Source organism: Mytilus edulis, chromosome 4 (assembly GCF_963676685.1).
Source record: "Mytilus edulis chromosome 4, xbMytEdul2.2, whole genome shotgun sequence".
Classification (NCBI taxonomy): domain Eukaryota; kingdom Metazoa; phylum Mollusca; class Bivalvia; order Mytilida; family Mytilidae; genus Mytilus; species Mytilus edulis.
The window spans coordinates 63,932,596-63,951,485 of NC_092347.1; the positions used below are offsets into that span (position 1 = coordinate 63,932,596).

The window sequence follows — 18,890 nt, forward strand, 5'->3', positions numbered from 1 at the left end:
GGCCACTAACATTAAGGTCTACTTAACTCTTGAGCTGGGGAGTCTGCGCAGTGGCGGTCTGGACCCCTTCCGTCTTGTCTGTAGGTCTGTAGGTCTGTATCTGCAAGAAAAAAACAAAGTGCACATTAGTTCCACATTAATACGACAATTTTGGAAAAAGGGGCCACTAACATTAAGGTCTACTTAACTCTTGAGCTGGGGAGTCTGCGCAGTGGCGGGTCTGGACCCCTTCCGTCTTGTCTGTAGGTCTGTAGGTCTGTATCTGACAAGAAAAAAACAAAGTGCACATTAGTTCCACATTAATACGACAATTTTGGAAAAAGGGCCCCCTAACATTAAGGTCTACTTAACTCTTGAGCTGGGGAGTCTGCGCAGTGGCGGTCTGGACCCCTTCCGTCTTGTCTGTAGGGTCTGTAGGTCTGTATCTGCAAGAAAAAACAAAGTGCACATTAGTTCCACATTAATACGACAATTTTGGAAAAAGGGGCCACTAACATTAAGGTCTACTTAACTCTTGAGCTGGGGAGTCTGCGCAGTGGCGGTCTGGACCCCTTCCGTCTTGTCTGTAGGTCTGTAGGTCTGTATCTGCAAAAAAAAACAAAGTGCACATTAGTTCCACATTAATACGACAATTTTGGAAAAAGGGGCCACTAACATTAAGGTCTACTTAACTCTTGAGCTGGGGAGTCTGCGCAGTGGCGGTCTGGACCCCTTCCGTCTTGTCTGTAGGTCTGTAGGTCTGTATCTGCAAGAAAAAAACAAAAGTGCACATTAGTTCCACATTAATACGACAATTTTGGAAAAAGGGGCCACTAACATTAAGGTCTACTTAACTCTTGAGCTGGGGAGTCTGCGCAGTGGCGGTCTGGACCCCTTCCGTCTTGTCTGTAGGTCTGTAGGTCTGTATCTGCAAGAAAAAAACAAAGTGCACATTAGTTCCACATTAATACGACAATTTTGGAAAAAGGGGCCACTAACATTAAGGTCTACTTAACTCTTGAGCTGGGGAGTCTGCGCAGTGGCGGTCTGGACCCCCTTCCGTCTTGTCTGTAGGTCTGTAGGTCTGTATCTGCAAGAAAAAAACAAAGTGCACATTAGTTCCACATTAATACGACAATTTTGGAAAAAGGGGCCACTAACATTAAGGTCTACTTAACTCTTGAGCTGGGGAGTCTGCGCAGTGGCGGTCTGGACCCCCTTCCGTCTTGTCTGTAGGTCTGTAGGTCTGTATCTGCAAGAAAAAAACAAAGTGCACATTAGTTCCACATTAATACGACAATTTTGGAAAAAGGGGCCACTAACATTAAGGTCTACTTAACTCTTGAGCTGGGGAGTCTGCGCAGTGGCGGTCTGGACCCCTTCCGTCTTGTCTGTAGGTCTGTAGGTCTGTATCTGCAAGAAAAAAACAAAGTGCACATTAGTTCCACATTAATACGACAATTTTGGAAAAAGGGGCCACTAACATTAAGGTCTACTTAACTCTTGAGCTGGGGAGTCTGCGCAGTGGCGGTCTGGACCCCTTCCGTCTTGTCTGTAGGTCTGTAGGTCTGTATCTGCAAGAAAAAAACAAAGTGCACATTAGTTCCACATTAATACGACAATTTTGGAAAAAGGGGCCACTAACATTAAGGTCTACTTAACTCTTGAGCTGGGGAGTCTGCGCAGTGGCGGTCTGGACCCCTTCCGTCTTGTCTGTAGGTCTGTAGGTCTGTATCTGCAAGAAAAAACAAAGTGCACATTAGTTCCACATTAATACGACAATTTTGGAAAAAGGGGCCACTAACATTAAGGTCTACTTAACTCTTGAGCTGGGGAGTCTGCGCAGTGGCGGTCTGGACCCCTTCCGTCTTGTCTGTAGGTCTGTAGGTCTGTATCTGCAAGAAAAAAACAAAGTGCACATTAGTTCCACATTAATACGACAATTTTGGAAAAAGGGGCCACTAACATTAAGGTCTACTTAACTCTTGAGCTGGGGAGTCTGCGCAGTGGCGGTCTGGACCCCTTCCGTCTTGTCTGTAGGTCTGTATCTGCAAGAAAAAAACAAAGTGCACATTAGTTCCACATTAATACGACAATTTTGGAAAAAGGGGCCACTAACATTAAGGTCTACTTAACTCTTGAGCTGGGGAGTCTGCGCAGTGGCGGTCTGGACCCCTTCCGTCTTGTCTGTAGGTCTGTAGGTCTGTATCTGCAAGAAAAAAACAAAGTGCACATTAGTTCCACATTAATACGACAATTTTGGAAAAAGGGGCCACTAACATTAAGGTCTACTTAACTCTTGAGCTGGGGAGTCTGCGCAGTGGCGGTCTGGACCCCTTCCGTCTTGTCTGTAGGTCTGTAGGTCTGTATCTGCAAGAAAAAAACAAAGTGCACATTAGTTCCACATTAATACGACAATTTTGGAAAAAGGGGCCACTAACATTAAGGTCTACTTAACTCTTGAGCTGGGGAGTCTGCGCAGTGGCGGTCTGGACCCCTTCCGTCTTGTCTGTAGGTCTGTAGGTCTGTATCTGCAAGAAAAAAACAAAGTGCACATTAGTTCCACATTAATACGACAATTTTGGAAAAAGGGGCCACTAACATTAAGGTCTACTTAACTCTTGAGCTGGGGAGTCTGCGCAGTGGCGGTCTGGACCCCTTCCGTCTTGTCTGTAGGTCTGTAGGTCTGTATCTGCAAGAAAAAAACAAAGTGCACATTAGTTCCACATTAATACGACAATTTTGGAAAAAGGGGCCACTAACATTAAGGTCTACTTAACTCTTGAGCTGGGGAGTCTGCGCAGTGGCGGTCTGGACCCCTTCCGTCTTGTCTGTAGGTCTGTAGGTCTGTATCTGCAAGAAAAAAACAAAGTGCACATTAGTTCCACATTAATACGACAATTTTGGAAAAAGGGGCCACTAACATTAAGGTCTACTTAACTCTTGAGCTGGGGAGTCTGCGCAGTGGCGGTCTGGACCCCTTCCGTCTTGTCTGTAGGTCTGTAGGTCTGTATCTGCAAGAAAAAAACAAAGTGCACATTAGTTCCACATTAATACGACAATTTTGGAAAAAGGGGCCACTAACATTAAGGTCTACTTAACTCTTGAGCTGGGGAGTCTGCGCAGTGGCGGTCTGGACCCCTTCCGTCTTGTCTGTAGGTCTGTAGGTCTGTATCTGCAAGAAAAAAACAAAGTGCACATTAGTTCCACATTAATACGACAATTTTGGAAAAAGGGGCCACTAACATTAAGGTCTACTTAACTCTTGAGCTGGGGAGTCTGCGCAGTGGCGGTCTGGACCCCTTCCGTCTTGTCTGTAGGTCTGTAGGTCTGTATCTGCAAAAAAAAAACAAAGTGCACATTAGTTCCACATTAATACGACAATTTTGGAAAAAGGGGCCACTAACATTAAGGTCTACTTAACTCTTGAGCTGGGGAGTCTGCGCAGTGGCGGTCTGGACCCCTTCCGTCTTGTCTGTAGGTCTGTAGGTCTGTATCTGCAAGAAAAAAACAAAGTGTACATTAGTTCCACATTAATACGACAATTTTGGAAAAAGGGTCCATTAACATAAAGGTATACTTAACTTTTGAACTGTGGAGCTGTGCTGGCGGTCTGGACCCCTCCCGTATTTGTAAAAACCAGAAAAAAATATATATATTTAGTTTCACATAAATAAGACAATTTGGGAAAAGGTCAATTAACTTAAGTTTTGAACTGTGGGCTGCTGTCGATTTATAATGAACTTGGCCCATTAGTTAAAGAGGAAAATATTTTTGTTAAATTTACAAAAATTTACAAAATTTACAAAATTATTAAAAGGTTGACTATAAAGGGCAATAACATTATATTTGTATAAAAATTTTCTGTCCATCTGTCTGTAAGAGTGTTCCATAATTTAATTCAACTTTATAGGTCAAAGGTCAAAAACTAACTAAATTAATTTACAGTTCAGAAACCTATGTCCTATGTATGGTAAAGATCGTGTATGCTCTATAACTGAAAACCCTTATGCTTTCAGTGTTTATACTTGACACGTATATAAATCAACAGAGGATGTGTCATAATTCTTGTATAAAGTTGTAGGTCAAAGGTTAACGTCTTGGTTTGTTTTCTTGAAAAATCTTTGATTTTAGATATAAAAAAAACCCTATTTTAAATAAAATGACAGTGCTGCATTTTATTGTTGTTTTATGTCTTTCTTTAACGGTGAACTTTATTGCATTTTATTCTTGTTTGGGCTTTTTGTAGCAGGAACAAGGTATTTATATTTTGAAAAAAATCTTTGTCTTATATATATATATAATTTGGGATTATTTCCCTTGAATTTATAACTTTGGCTATTTTTAGGCTTTAAACCTAAATAAATGTGACAGATGGACAAATATCTTTAATGGGGGAGTTTCAGAATAAAAATATCTATCTTATCTGAAAATTATAGACTAATCTAATAACACATAATTAGTCGACGTGCTGTATTTGCACAGCATGAGATTTTTGGGGCAGGATAGTAAATATCATGAAACTTTTTAAAACGCACACTAACCCATATCTAATTGTTTAAAATTGTTTAAAATGTTAAGTGTAATTATGCTTTCAACTGCATATGTGATGTATGATTTTTGATCATGAAACAAGGTATTGAAAAGATAAAACACCCAAATTCGGTTATTATTATATTTTTCTTTTTTAAATCCATATATTGCGTTTTTGTTAGAAATGTGATTTTTGGGGCGGGTTGGTGATAGTAAATAACTAAGAACTTTTTTTAATGTGCACTAACCCCTAATGTTTTTTGGCTTAAAATGTTTGTCTATGCTTAACTGCATATTAACTGTGGAAAAAAGTGAACAGAGGAAGTGTGCCCTTTTTTATGTAAATGTTTGAATTTAGGCCTGTTTTGATTGAAAATTTCTGATTTTTGGGGTGAAAATTATTAATTTGTATGTTTTTATACTCTGTGTTTTATGATTTTTTTGTCTTTGAGGCAGATTATTAAAAAGATGAAACACCCAAAATAAGTATTTATTAGACAGTTTTGGAAAATTCATATATATTATGTGTTTTATGAATTTTTGTCTATGATACAAGGTATTAAAAAGATGAAACGTCCAAAATGAATTTTTATTAGATAGATTTTGAAAAAATCCATATATTTTCTCATACTCTGTAAATTTCCCTTTTTCAGATGGCCATAGTTTCTTAAAAAGAGCACAAGCCTATGATTTTTTTTTATGAATTCACTTCAGAAAACACTTATCTTCCAAAATATAATGACCATTTAAAAGTTTAACACAGGAAAAATTTGACTCCTCAGAAGTGTACATCCTTAAGGGGTCACATGACCATTTTGGTCATGTTAACTTATTTGTGGATCTTAGTTTGCTGAACATTATTGCTGTGTACAGTTTTTCTCTATCTATAATAATATTCAAGATAATAACCAACAACAGCAAAATTTCCTTAAATTTCCAATTCAGGGGCAGCAACCCAACAACCAGTTGTCGGATTCATCTGAAAATTTCAGGGCAGATAGATCGTGACTTGCAAAACAATTTTACCACATGTTTGAATTGCCCTTAATGCTTTGGTTTCAGAGTTATAAGCCAAAATCTACATTTTACCCTATGTTCTATTTTTAGACATGGCAGCCATCTTGGTTGGTTGGCAGGGTCACCGCACACATTTTTAAACTAGATACCTCAATGATGATTATGGCCAAGTATGGTTAAATTTGGACCAGCAGTTTTAGAGAAGATTTTTGTAAAAGATTAGAAATAAATAAGAAAAATTGGTAAAAAATAACTATAAAGGGCAATAACTCCTTAAGGGGTCAACTGACCATTTTAGTCATATAAACATATTTGTAGATCTTACTTTGCTGAACATTATTGCTGTTTACAGTTTATCTCTATAATAATATTCAAGATAATAGCCAAAAAACAGTATAATTTCCTTAAAATTACCAATTCAGGGGCAGCAACCTAACAACGGGTTGTCCGATAAACGACGACGGACGACGATGTCGGACCACACCGGATGCAAAATGAGGAGAAAGCTCACTTGGCCCTTCAGGCCAGGTGAGCTAAAAAGTTGATCAACCACCATTTTAGAAGTAGTTTGATATTGCTGATAATTACAAAGTATAGATTTTATAAAAATCTGGCAAATATTGTATCCAAGAGAGCACTAACGAGGCCATTTTCCACAAATTCAATATTTCCAAGGGACATAACACTTTTAAAAATTGTTTATCGGCCCCAATTAAAGAGTTTGTCAAAAAAAACCAAGAGGCTCTCAAGAGCCTGAATCGCTCACCTTTATTTTTTTGGCATTTATCTTCCGTTTAAGAGTGTAAGTGTCCAATTTCATCATAGTTTGGTTTTTTTTAATATACATTGATAAGTGTTTGAAAATGTAGTTTTTTGTCATACTTTCTTCAATTTGGTTGGAATTGGTTCAGTAGAGGAGATTTTTTAAAGTTAGAACACATGATAAAGAAATTGTGTAAAAATTGTCCTTAATGAACAGTTGGGACAAGTATGGACAACATTCAAGCGTTATACAACTCTGAATTTGGATTGTGATTAAATATTTTACACAACATAGGTTTTTGACACAAAATGAATGTGTTCCAATTGAACTTACAAAAAACAAATTAACCTATTATGGTCCAGTACCCAAAACTAAATATATATATGGTAAGTTTCAGTATATCAAAGAATCCCAAGAATTATTTTTTTGATGAAATCCAACATCAAAAAAAAAAGGCTAAAATTAAAATACATGGTGAGATTTGACATATCAAAGAACCCTAAAAATTCAATTTTTTAAAGAATTACTCTAAATTAAATTTTGGATCCTTTGGACCTTAAAGTAGATCAATTTGAAAAAGGACCCTGGGCCCCAAGATTAAAAATCTAAATACAGTTAGATTCAGCATATCAAAGAACACCAATAATTCAATTTTTAATAAATCAAACAAAGTTGAAATTTTTGACCCTTTTGACCTCAATGGGGACCAATTTAATAAAGGGGCCCAAATATCAATAACTAAATACATTGCAAGACTCAGCCTATATTCAGTTTTTGTTGAAATAAAACAAAGTTCAATTTTGGATCCCGATTTGGACCAACTTGAAAACTGGGCCAATAGTCAAAAATATAAGTACATGTTTAGATTCAGCATATATAAGAACCCCAAGAAATCATTTTTTGTTAAAATCAAAACTCAAGTTTTATTCTAGATCCTTTGGACCTTACTGTAGACCAATTTTAAAATGGCACCAAAAATTAAGAATCCATATACATGTACATGTTGAGATTTGGTATATCAAAGAACCCAATACATTTTAATTCAATTTTTTTAGGAAATTCAAACAAAGTTTAATATAGGACCCCAATTTGGACCAACTTGAAAACTTGGTTCAAAATAAAAAATCTAAAAAATGTTTAGATTCAGCTTATCAAAGAACTCCAAGAATTCAACTTTTATTGAAATCAAATTAAGTTTAGTTTTGGACACTCAAGACCTTAATGTAGACCAAATTGAAAACGGGACCCAAAATTAAAAATCTAAGTAAAAGCTTTCTTCTTCTTTAGGTTTCTAGGGATCCTTCAAGTATTGAAGATTATTACTCAGCATAACAAAGAACTCAAATAATTTCATTTTTAATGAAATCAAACAAAGTTTAATTTTTGACCCCAATTTAGACCAACCTGAAAACTGGGTCCATAATAAAAAATCTAAAAACATGTTTTAGATTCAGCATATCAAAGAACCCCTAGAATTCAACTTTTAATGAAATCAATGGACCCTTAAGACTTTAATGTAGACCAAATTGAAAATGGAACCCAAAATTAAAAATCTAAGTAAAAGCTTTGACTCAAATAATTTAATTTTTAATGAAATCAAACAAAGTTTAATTTAGGACCCCAATTTGGACCAACTTGAAAACTGGGTCCATAATAAAAAATCTAAAAAATGTTCCAAGAATTCAACTTTTATTGAAATCAAACTAAGTTTAGTTTTGAACACTTAAAAGACCTAAAGGTAGACCAAATTGAAAACGGGACCCAAAATTAAAAATCTAAGTAAAAGCTTTGACTCAAATAATTTAATTTTGGACCCTTTGAACCTCATGTGGACCAATTTAAAATGGGGCCCAAATTCCAAAAACTTAATATACGATTAGATTCAGCATACTAAAGAACCCCAAGAATTCAAGAATAAAACCCCATTGAAATTAGTCAAGAACCAAGAAATTTATACAAAATATTAGAAAAGTATTGTTTTTTGCCCCTATAATTCCTAAACAGTTTGGGCTGTAACACCAAAAACTACTCCCAACCTTCCATTTTTGGTATGGAACCTTGTGGTTCAATTTCAGAAAGATCTGTACACTTACACACAAGTTATTGTCTGGAAACTGGAAAAATGCTTATTTTGACCCCTTTTTAGGCCCTTAATTCCAAAATTGTTGTGAACATAACCCATAAAATCATTCACTTAAACTTAAGTTATTGTCTGGAAACTAAGTGTCTTAGGCAGCTACAATGTTATACCAAAATTGTTTGCTGTCATATATAACAATCTGTCAAAAAAAATTGCTGTAAGAGCGCTAATGCAGCCATTTTCCATAAATTTGTAATTTCCAAGGGGTATAACTCTCTTCAAAAAAGTTGATTGGCCACCATTATAGAAAATAACAGTAACCCTAGTTATTTAAGATCTCTGATGATTTGTGATTAGGATATTTTGACAAATCATGATCAAATTTTAACCATCTTGACACTTACTCATTAGTATGTAGTAGCAGAAAATGAATGCTTGACAACTGAGTTAAAGAACATTTCTATCCTCTTATATAAGGGAACCGCAAGTCTTATAAAGTACATAAAATTCAAAAACTGAAGTGAGATGAAAATTATCATGAAAGTCAGTGAAGTTGAAAATTAAGTAAGAAAGATGTTTAAGAATGAAACATATTAATGAAGCCAAATTAAAATCTGTGTGTTTCCAGTTACCCTACCTATTTTACATTTTAGTCTTAATAAAAGCCTACCTTAAAGATTTAATGAGGGGATTTTTCATTAAGTCGGAATAATTTGCTCCTATAGACTCAATGTAAAAAAATTTAAAATCCCTACCTATCTACAATGTACCCTACCTTTTCTTTAGATGTAACAAGTTGGGGTCAATATAAAAAAGAAGATGTGGTATGATTGCCAATGAGACAACTATCCACAAAAGACCAAAATGACACAGACATTAACAACTATAGGTCATCGTACGGCCTTCAACAATAAGCAAAGCCCAAACCGCATAGTAAGCTATAAAAGGCCCCGATGAGACAATGTAAAACAATTCAAACGAGAAAACTAACGGCCTTATTTATGTAAAAAATTGAACGAAAAATAAATATGTAACACATAAACAAATGACAACCACTGAATTACAGGCTCCTGACTTGGGACAGGCACATACATAAATAATGTGGCGGGGTTAAAAATGTTAGCGGGATCCCAACCCTCCCCCTAACCTGGGACAGTGGTATAACAGTACAACATAAGAACGAACTATAAAAATCAGTTGAAAAAGGCTTAACTCATCAGATGGACAAAAATACGTGGCCCGGTACTTATACATCCTGACACAAAAAAGACACAATGAACAGATCTGAGAGTACTTGCAGTTATCTGACAGCTAGTTCAAAGTCACTAACAACTAATAAAAAATCATGCAACTAAGACTAAACTATCAATCCGTACACATCCAACATCCAATTGATTTAGTGTATTTAAGACGTCATAAACAGCCAGAGAAAAACATGACCTTGTGCAATGCCAAGTTACAGGTATCGACAGATTGTAGATCCATGAATATGTATTTACATATAACAAACTAGGAATATTTAGTTAGCTTTTAATTAACTGATAACAAAATCAATATTTATACCAATAAAAACAACATTCAATGATCTCATTACAGTGTTGAATAGGTAACCTTTTAGAATAAGTTTATTTAAAGGAGCGACAAGTTAACATGGGTCATTTCTAAATTTCCAGGCACGGTTAACAACATTTCCGTAAAAATGAGGATGTGCTATCCTGTTTGAAATAAGTTTTCTACAGGTACAACCAAACTTCAAAACCAAATCTTTATATCTATGGAAAAATTTAGTAAAGGTTTTAAGTAATTTATGGTAACGATATCCCTTGTTTAATAATTTACCAGTAATACATAGTCAAGTCAGAATAAATAGCTGTGCCACGAGTGCATGATATGCCTTCGTCTTGTGTAAGAAGTTTTATGCAGCATGACATGTAAAAAAAGGAAAAAATATACAGATCTTTAGATTAATATAACTAAGAAGTGTGTAAAGTTTTAAGCAATAGTCATTAATGGTTTTTAAGATATGATGAAACATGTGAAAGTCCCCCCTTTTTTTTTTAGAAAAAACTCAATAACTCTAAAGTAAAATTTTGAATCACCAAAATGTATACAGATCTTTAGATTGATATAACTAAGAAGTGTGTTAAGTTTTAAGCAATAATTATAAATCATTTATGAGATACAAAGTGACATTAAAAAACCAACCCCCCCTTTTATACAAAAAACTCAATTACTCTAAAATAAAATTTTAAATCATCACCAAAAAGTATACAGATCTTTGGATTAGAATAATTAAGAAGTGTGTAAAGTTTAAAGCAATAATCAGAAATCATTTTTGAGATACAGCGCAACATGTGAAAAAAACACACCCTGTGTTAGTTATAGAGTCCCGTTACTCAAAAAGTTTAAATCCTATTTTCACCAAAAAGTATAAAGATTGTTTGACCATTATAAGAAACAACTACGTATCTTCAGTTTCATGAAATTTGGACATGGGGTTCTCAAGTTACAGTGCAAAATGTGGATTCTGGACAGACAAAAAAGTAATACAGTAAGGGACAGACGGACAGAGGGAAGCCAGACATTTGTATACCATTATATGTCAAAACTTTGACGTGGGTATAAAAAGTGGGGTATTCCCTGTTTAAGAGTGTACCAGTGTTTAGAAAAGGTATACAGGGTCTTCCTTTTCTAAAATTTATGGTATGAACTTTACCTATGAGCATTTTCAACTACATATCAGTTGTATTTGTAAATACTTGAAGCATTTCAGGAACAACAACGCATGATTAACTGAAGCATTGTTTTTTTCTAGAACTAAAAAAAAAATGCAAATCTTTTATTTAGAAATCAATTGATCAAGCTACATGCTCCAGGTGTAACTGACCAGAACTGAATTATGTTCACTTCTATTGAAATAAAATCTATTGGTTGAATTTAAATGATTAAGTGATTAACTATCTTTTTGTCATCTCATAATTGATGAAAGATCAACCTTCTGTCCTATTGCTTCTTCTGCTTCTGTCAGATAATAGCCATAATCAACAAACTGGTTATACTGCCATGGTTTGGTGCGCATATTAGACCACCCCTCTCCCCAAAAATTTTAAAATTTAATTCAGCTTTGTCATATGAAACATATACATGCCTCATACATTTCAGATCTTTTCATTCATTTCATTCATTTATTAAGGCAGCAACTATTTGATTTTCTGGGGGGGGCTATGGTTTTTTTTTCTGGACAAATTTTTTTTTTCACCTGCGGCGAAAAACAATCTATTTTTTTCGCGACAAGTCGAAAACAATTTATTTCTTTCAATTTTAGCATTACATATAGTGGCAGCTGAGGGTGAATCAAAAACAAATTATTTTTTTCTCCAAAAACTGGAAACAAACTTTTTTTTCCAAAAAAAACAGAGACCCCCCCCCCCCCCCTCCCCCAGAAAATCAAATGGTTGCTGCCTAATATATAAAATTGTGCAACATTTTAAACTGTCTTTTAATAATGTTAATAATTTTTTTTTTAAATTGACAACAGAGTGGATTGGGGTACTGTTTTTTTTTATATTAATCGGTTAACTTTAATCATAGCATTTACCAGTCTACTCGACTCAATTGAATTTGTCAACTTTTATTGGCATGAGAAATTTGGACTTGAAATGAATATGGTGGATCGAAGGTAACAATAAAAGACATTAATCTAGCCATAAACAGAAGGGAAATGAAAGTTCGGCTTAGCAAAATACAGGTTAAAGTCCCTAAATATACTTAAAATACGTTCTTCTTCTTTTGTGATATCCAGTTATCCATCATATTGTTCGGTGTTTACTAACTACTGCGCATGCGTACTAGGATAAAAATATTAAAAAAAATATTTATAAAAGAATAGTACCAGCAAAAAATAAATAAATCCTAACATGACATTTGGTTAAAACTATTTAAATACCTGCTAAGGTTTACTGTTCAATATTGTAGATAATTGTAGGTGTCAACTTTTCTCTAAAATATTTAGTGTAGCGGAAATTAACGTGGGAGAGGGGAGAGGAGGAGATCACATTTCAGTGGCGGATCAAGAAATTTTCATAAGTGGGGGCCTACTGGCTGATTAAGAGGGAGCCCGGGCCTACTGGCTGATTAAGAGGGGGCCCGCTCCCGTCACGCTTCAGTGATTCCCTATATATTCAACAAATTTTTTTTCTCAAAAGGGGGGGGGCGGGTCTCCTGGACCCCCCTAAATCCGCCTCTGCATTTAGAAGCAGTTAATTCCATTGAGTAATTGTTAAAGGAAAAAAGGAATAATTTTAACAGTAATTTTTATTTCATTGCGACAATATGGTCACGTGAACAATTCAAACAGAAAACTAAAGGCCTTATACCACATAATAGTAGTCTCAGTTTATTAAGTACATTATGAGTTTAGTTGGGGTTTTTTTTAAGTCTGCGTTGTTGTAATAAAGGAAGGCCATTTAAGAGTATTTAGCATGCCTGTATGATAACGATTAGTCATACCTAGCAGGGGCGGATCCAACCATTTTAAACCCCCGGAACCCCCCCCCCCCCCTTCTGGATCCGCGCCTGCCTAGTCGCTCTCCGGGTCATCTCAAGTGTATTGTATTGTTCACCAGTATGAGGGTTCCAAAACCAAGCAAGCCGCATACTCTAGTTTTGGTCGAACATGTGCAAGTGTCGTAAGTAGATATTCCTGAGACGTAATGACGTCCTTTATGTTTGGGATAGATGTTTTGATATTTCTTTTAACAAAGTCTATGCTTTTGTTTGCATTTGCAATAATATTGTTTGTGTGTTGATCAAGTCCATTTTAAATCAGGTTGAGTAACATCAAGATATTATGATGAAGAGATGATTCTATACAGTATGACTGCGACGAATGTAATTATGTTTGACGGTAGCTTTCTTGTTTGAGGCAGTGTCAGGATGAAAAACCATCAGCCAGTCTTCTGTTATCAATGGTTGTATCATATACGGTATAGTCTTCGTGTGTTTTGGAGCTTTTTCCTAAAGCATGTAGTTTAAAGGTTTGATTCGCTTGTTTGCTTGGTTTGAATAAACTTTTTCTCAAGCATCAAATAACATGTAACAAGTTTCAGTCCCACCTATATATTGAGTGCATGTAAATCTTAATTATAATGCTCGAGCAAACAGTTATACAAACAAATCAAGCAAGTTCATATTAAAACCTTTAAACGTGACATGCTTTAGGAAAATAGCTGTAACTCGTTCTCGACATTTAAGATCACTGAACCTATATATATACATATATATATATTTATATAAACGTTCACGTGTAAAAATCAAATTACGCCGTTAGTTACAGTTAGGTCATTTTTATGGTACCGGCAAAGAAAAAATATCTAATATGTTGTGTCCATACTTGCCCCAACTGTTCAGGGTTCGACTTCTGCGGTGGTATAAAGCTGCGCCCTGCAGAGCACCTGGTTCATATCAGTTAAGATATTAGGATTAGGCACATATCATGTATATTTTTCGATACTGTGTAATTTGACGTTTGATACTAAAGAAATGGCTAATTGAACCGAGAAACTTCTTCTCCTGACTTTCGTGCATCAGTGCACATTTGAGTATTTGTGACTTTAAATAGAATATTCAATATTATCTAGGCCTAGGATATAGTAAAACTTAGTGTGACTATGTCAACGGACAACCCGCTTAGGACATATTGTTAGTGTGAATCATTTTGTTATTGTTGATGTTATCTTTTACTTTGGCATTGTTGTGAACCGAACATGTTGCAACTACATCTAATATGTCATTCACAAACAATAAAAGCAGAAAAGAGCCCAAGATGGACCCTTGAGGGACTCCTGCCGTTAACAGTATTCCAATAAGAAGAAAAAAATTTACTCCAACTGTTGTTTTTCAGAAAGATAACTTTTGAACCAGTTAAGCAAATTACCCTTTATTCCATATTTTCTTAATTTATACAGAAGTCCCATATGCCAAACGCGATCAAATGCCTTTGACACATCAAAAATAAATCTGACATATTTCCCTTTGTCCAGATTTTTTACAATCTCATCATATAATTAAAGTAACTGATTTATAGTAGAATCCTTGATACGGAACCCTGATCAGTTAATATTGCATGATCATGCATGTAGTTATGTAAATACTTTAAAAAAAATATTTCTAAAACAATAAGTAACAGAGATAGGCCTGTAGTTTGAGACACTGTCCTGATCTCCTAAATACCCTTGTAGATAGGTGATACGTTTGCAAGTTTCCAATCACTGGGAACTTTTCCAGTTTGTAAGCTTTTATTAATTATGAATGTTAGAGGTGTAACCAGTGATGGGAACATTGCCTTACGAAATTTTGGAGGTAGCTTTTCAGGTCCAGCTGGTTTGTTAATATTTAAAATTTGGGAATGTTCAATCACTTCCTGCTCTGTTATCAGTATGTCAGACAACTCATAGGGTGCCAAAGGTGGGACATTAGGCAATTGCGCGGGTTCTGTGTCAAATCTTGATATTGAGCAAAAATAATCATATATGGCTGTGGCTTTTTCAACGGGGTGAATAAGAATCTCTCCATTTACCTAAATAGGAGAATTTTGATTCTCTTTTATTTTTTAGATTTGCAAACACTCTTAGCAATTCTCCACCACTTTCCGAGGAGGGGGTTATCGACTAGGGAATTGTGCAAATTAATCAGGTACTGACGTTTTGCCTCTCTTACTAGATCTATCACTTCATTTCTAAGTTCTTTAATTTTTTTCCAATCTGAAACTAAATTTCTTGATTTAGCTTTTTTAACGTGTCACGGTACTTTTCTATCACAAATTCATGTATTTGATTTTGATGTTATATTTGTTATTCCCATCGGATTTTGTCTAATGCTTAGTCCGTTTCTGTGTGTTACATTTTAATGTTGTGTCGTTGTTCTCCTCTTATATTTAATGCGTTTCCCTCAGTTTTAGTGTGTTACCCCGATTTTGTTTTTTGTCCATAGATTTACGAGTTTTGAACAGCGGTATAATTATTTGGACTACTCACCATGCCTGCAATTTGCAAAGCTTGGTAATATTATATCTGAAGATTTGTGCATTTGTAAATATACTTTCAAATACTTCATTAATAAGAACTATCTTTAAAGAAATAAAACACTGCATTCTCAAGTACATGCATTACTTTTTTGTAGATACGTCTGTTTCAGTGTTTGTTATTTACAGTCCCCTTTATAAATCATTAAAGTAACAATTTTGTCGTTTAAAGATTAAATATTTATTTCAGATTAATTTTGCACATCTTGGAGAGAAATTTAAACAAATGGAATGTAGCAAAGTGATGAGTGCTGAATATGGAAACTGTTTGAACGGCGGTATACAACTGCATGTTGCCTTTATAAATTTTGATAAATTTAATGATATGATGAATGTCATGAATCTGTAATCATAATAATTGTTTATTTTAATCTGACTTTGAAATAGCCTATAGAATTTCCATAACAACATGTACATGTAGTTTCTTTCATTTAAAAGCTGATTTAATCATTCATAATGTGATCAAGCACAGAATCCTCTTTGTAAAAGTGGTGGTTCCAAGATTTGACAATCAAATATTTTAAAGGACTGATATATGAATAGAATTTTCAGCAATAAAATATTGGCTTCATATAATTGAGTCAAATAATTCACTTGCCCTAAACATATATTTTCAGCAATAAAATATTGGCTTCATATAATTGAGTCAAATAATTCACTTGCCCTAAAAATATATAAAGAAACTGAAAAAAAAGAACTCTTGGATAATAAATATGAAAAATCTTATTTCAGGACTTGGATTTCATTTTATTAATCTAAATCCTATTGATATTAAAATGTATTTAAAACCCATTCAAGAGAGAATCAACGATATAGCCTTCCAGAAGCAAGAGACTGACATCAATCAAAATAAAAAATTAAACTTTTTTAATATACTATAGAAACCAAATAGTAGCTAGACCCTCGTATGTTGATCAATGCAAATCCAAATATAATAGATCAACATTATGTGGATTGAGGTTAAGTGCTCATACTTTATCTATAGAAAGAGGGCGATATCTAAAAATACCAAAGCAGAGTAGGGTATGTCTTTGCTGCAACAATGGAGACATTGAAGATGAACTACACTTCCTTTTGAAATGTTCCTCCTATAACTATGTGAGAGATAACCTCATTAAAAAATTAAATAATTTTCCATTGAATAATAAATTAACTTCTTTATCATATAACTTGCTTATATCAATTCTAAATAGTAATTCCCCAACAATATTAAAAATTGTTGTCAACTATTTGAATGAATGCTTGTTGGTGAGAAATTCATTATTAAGAGGTAATTGATTTCTGTAATAATGTATATGCTTTTCTTTTTATTTTTATATATTTCTATCATAAATATCCACTGTCACTCCTTCATTGTATATATGTTATTGTAGTTTGTCTTTAATTTGTTGCCATAGATCTAACCATTTATTGTCAATGTGTTAGTGCTAATAAAGTTAACTTATCTTATGACTGGTTATTTTTTGCAATAGAAATTATAGTGAGGACCAGCAGGTTTTCTTGTAGAACCATCTATATTTTCAAGAACTCTAGTCTGCAAGCATGCATTCCAAAACTCACTGGTCAGTGATTTTTTGGTATTTCAGATCATAGAAAATTGCCAGATATTTATGATGATCTTATCAATTAAAGATATATTACCATAGTAGTTTTTTGTTTGTTTGTTCTAACCACAACCATATTTGGCAATGAGTGAATATAATTTCATTTATTCATAATTGCTATTAATATTATGGCTGTGGGCTATTATTCGTTATTTTGCAACCCTGCAAATTAAAACAGATCTGGAGACCGGCATTGTATACTTATTAAAATTTACCTTTTATAATGATTAATTGCTACTCATAACATTTTACAGTTTTTTACTAATGATTATTCCATTATTGTATTTTCTAGCACTTCTTTTAACATGATGGAGTTGCGAAAATTTACCACAGTTCTATGGACAACTGAAGGAGAATAATTTCGTTTGTCAAAGGACAGGAGACTTTCCATGCCTCAAGACTTTAAAAGCTGAAATTGTAAGGCTTTAAGAACCTAATGTGTATGTATATGGTCTGGTCTTAAGCTTCCATAAAAAAACATTAAGTATAATTTAAGTCTTAACTTTTTTATTTAGACATATTTTTAAGAAAAATGTAAATAATGTTTTAACTTTGTTCAATGCATTTTTATGATTTCTTTAATTGGAAGAAATAAAGCACTTAATTTATACCAATAACCTTTTTGATTTAAGCTTTCGTATGAACCTTTTTTAAGATCATTGCATTGCGCTTACACTGTTTGAAGAGATGTGGGTATATGCCCATGAGACAGCAACTCAACTACAAGAATAACCAAAGGAACATATCAAGATACTTTTTTTAACTGTCTAATCAAACCTAATGCTCCCTACTGTCATATACCAAACAATTAAAAGAGTAAACGCATGCAGTAATTCTTTAAATACATAATGTTTGTCTCCAATTAATAAACCAGTTGTCTGAACTTGTGTCATATCTTTGTAGGGAAATAAGATGCAGAGAACCATTCATGAAGTGTATAGTTGTATGGAACTGATATTTACAATGGTCTTCAGAGCTATAACTCTAGTCCTTAAGATTACAATACACTACTATTGCTTGCTAATTCTACTATCAACAGTAGAAGAGAGAAGATTCAGGACTAAGAGTGATTTTTGCAATTTGCTGTGGATGATGACTTAATCAAATTTGGATGCATTGATGAAATTCATACAACGATGACAGTTAATTCTTTGAACAAGAAAAAGCTGTAGATATTTTCAATTGTAAAAAAAACAAAAAAGTTATGAACTATAAAATGATTAAAACTGTGTTGAGTTTACAATTTTTATAAAAGTGACAACATTTACCTACATGTAATGAAATATAATAAAACCGAAAGATGCTTTTATTTAGATTGATTGTAAAGTTTACATGTCTGGCTGGCATGCATCAATTCATCTGTCTTTCTTCGTGGTTCATAAGTCAGTATAACTTTTCAAATGGTGGATCGTCCTCTAAGATACTAGAAACAAAATGTCTCTAAATGTCTATTTGGTTTATGGAATGATTGCAAGGTGTACAAGTATGTCAGGCTTGGTTTATCTGTCGTACTTGACCTCATTGTTATGAATCATTAATATCTTTAAACTTGTAGTAAACTTTTATCTGTTAGACTAATAATATAAATCATTTTAGCAGGAAACACATTTCAGCTTGTTTTGGGCATCAATCAATCTCTTGGTGAAATTTCTTATTTTACAATTCTTGAAAAAAATAATTTATGATCAAAAGAAGATATTCAGAGCAGAATATTTTATTTCTTGTTGCTATATTATACTCATAGGATTGAGTCTTTTGTAATTTTTATATTAACATGAAGATTGCATTCTTGGGTTCATGCATATTTTTTTTTTAAGTCAAACAGTCCTAGAA

General features: G+C 34.0%; 1 long non-coding RNA gene across 2 annotated transcripts in view; it reads left to right on the forward strand.

Moving 5' to 3' along the window:
* The window catches only part of LOC139520206 (uncharacterized), a 38,895-nt gene extending 20,342 nt beyond the window's left edge, over window positions 1-18,553 (forward strand). For both annotated transcript variants that reach the window (XR_011663836.1, XR_011663835.1), the window contains exons 2-3: window positions 17,350-17,474; window positions 17,961-18,553. This is a non-coding gene — a long non-coding RNA (uncharacterized lncRNA). The remainder of the gene's footprint in view (window positions 1-17,349; window positions 17,475-17,960) is intronic.
* The last annotated feature ends 337 nt before the right edge of the window (window positions 18,554-18,890 follow it).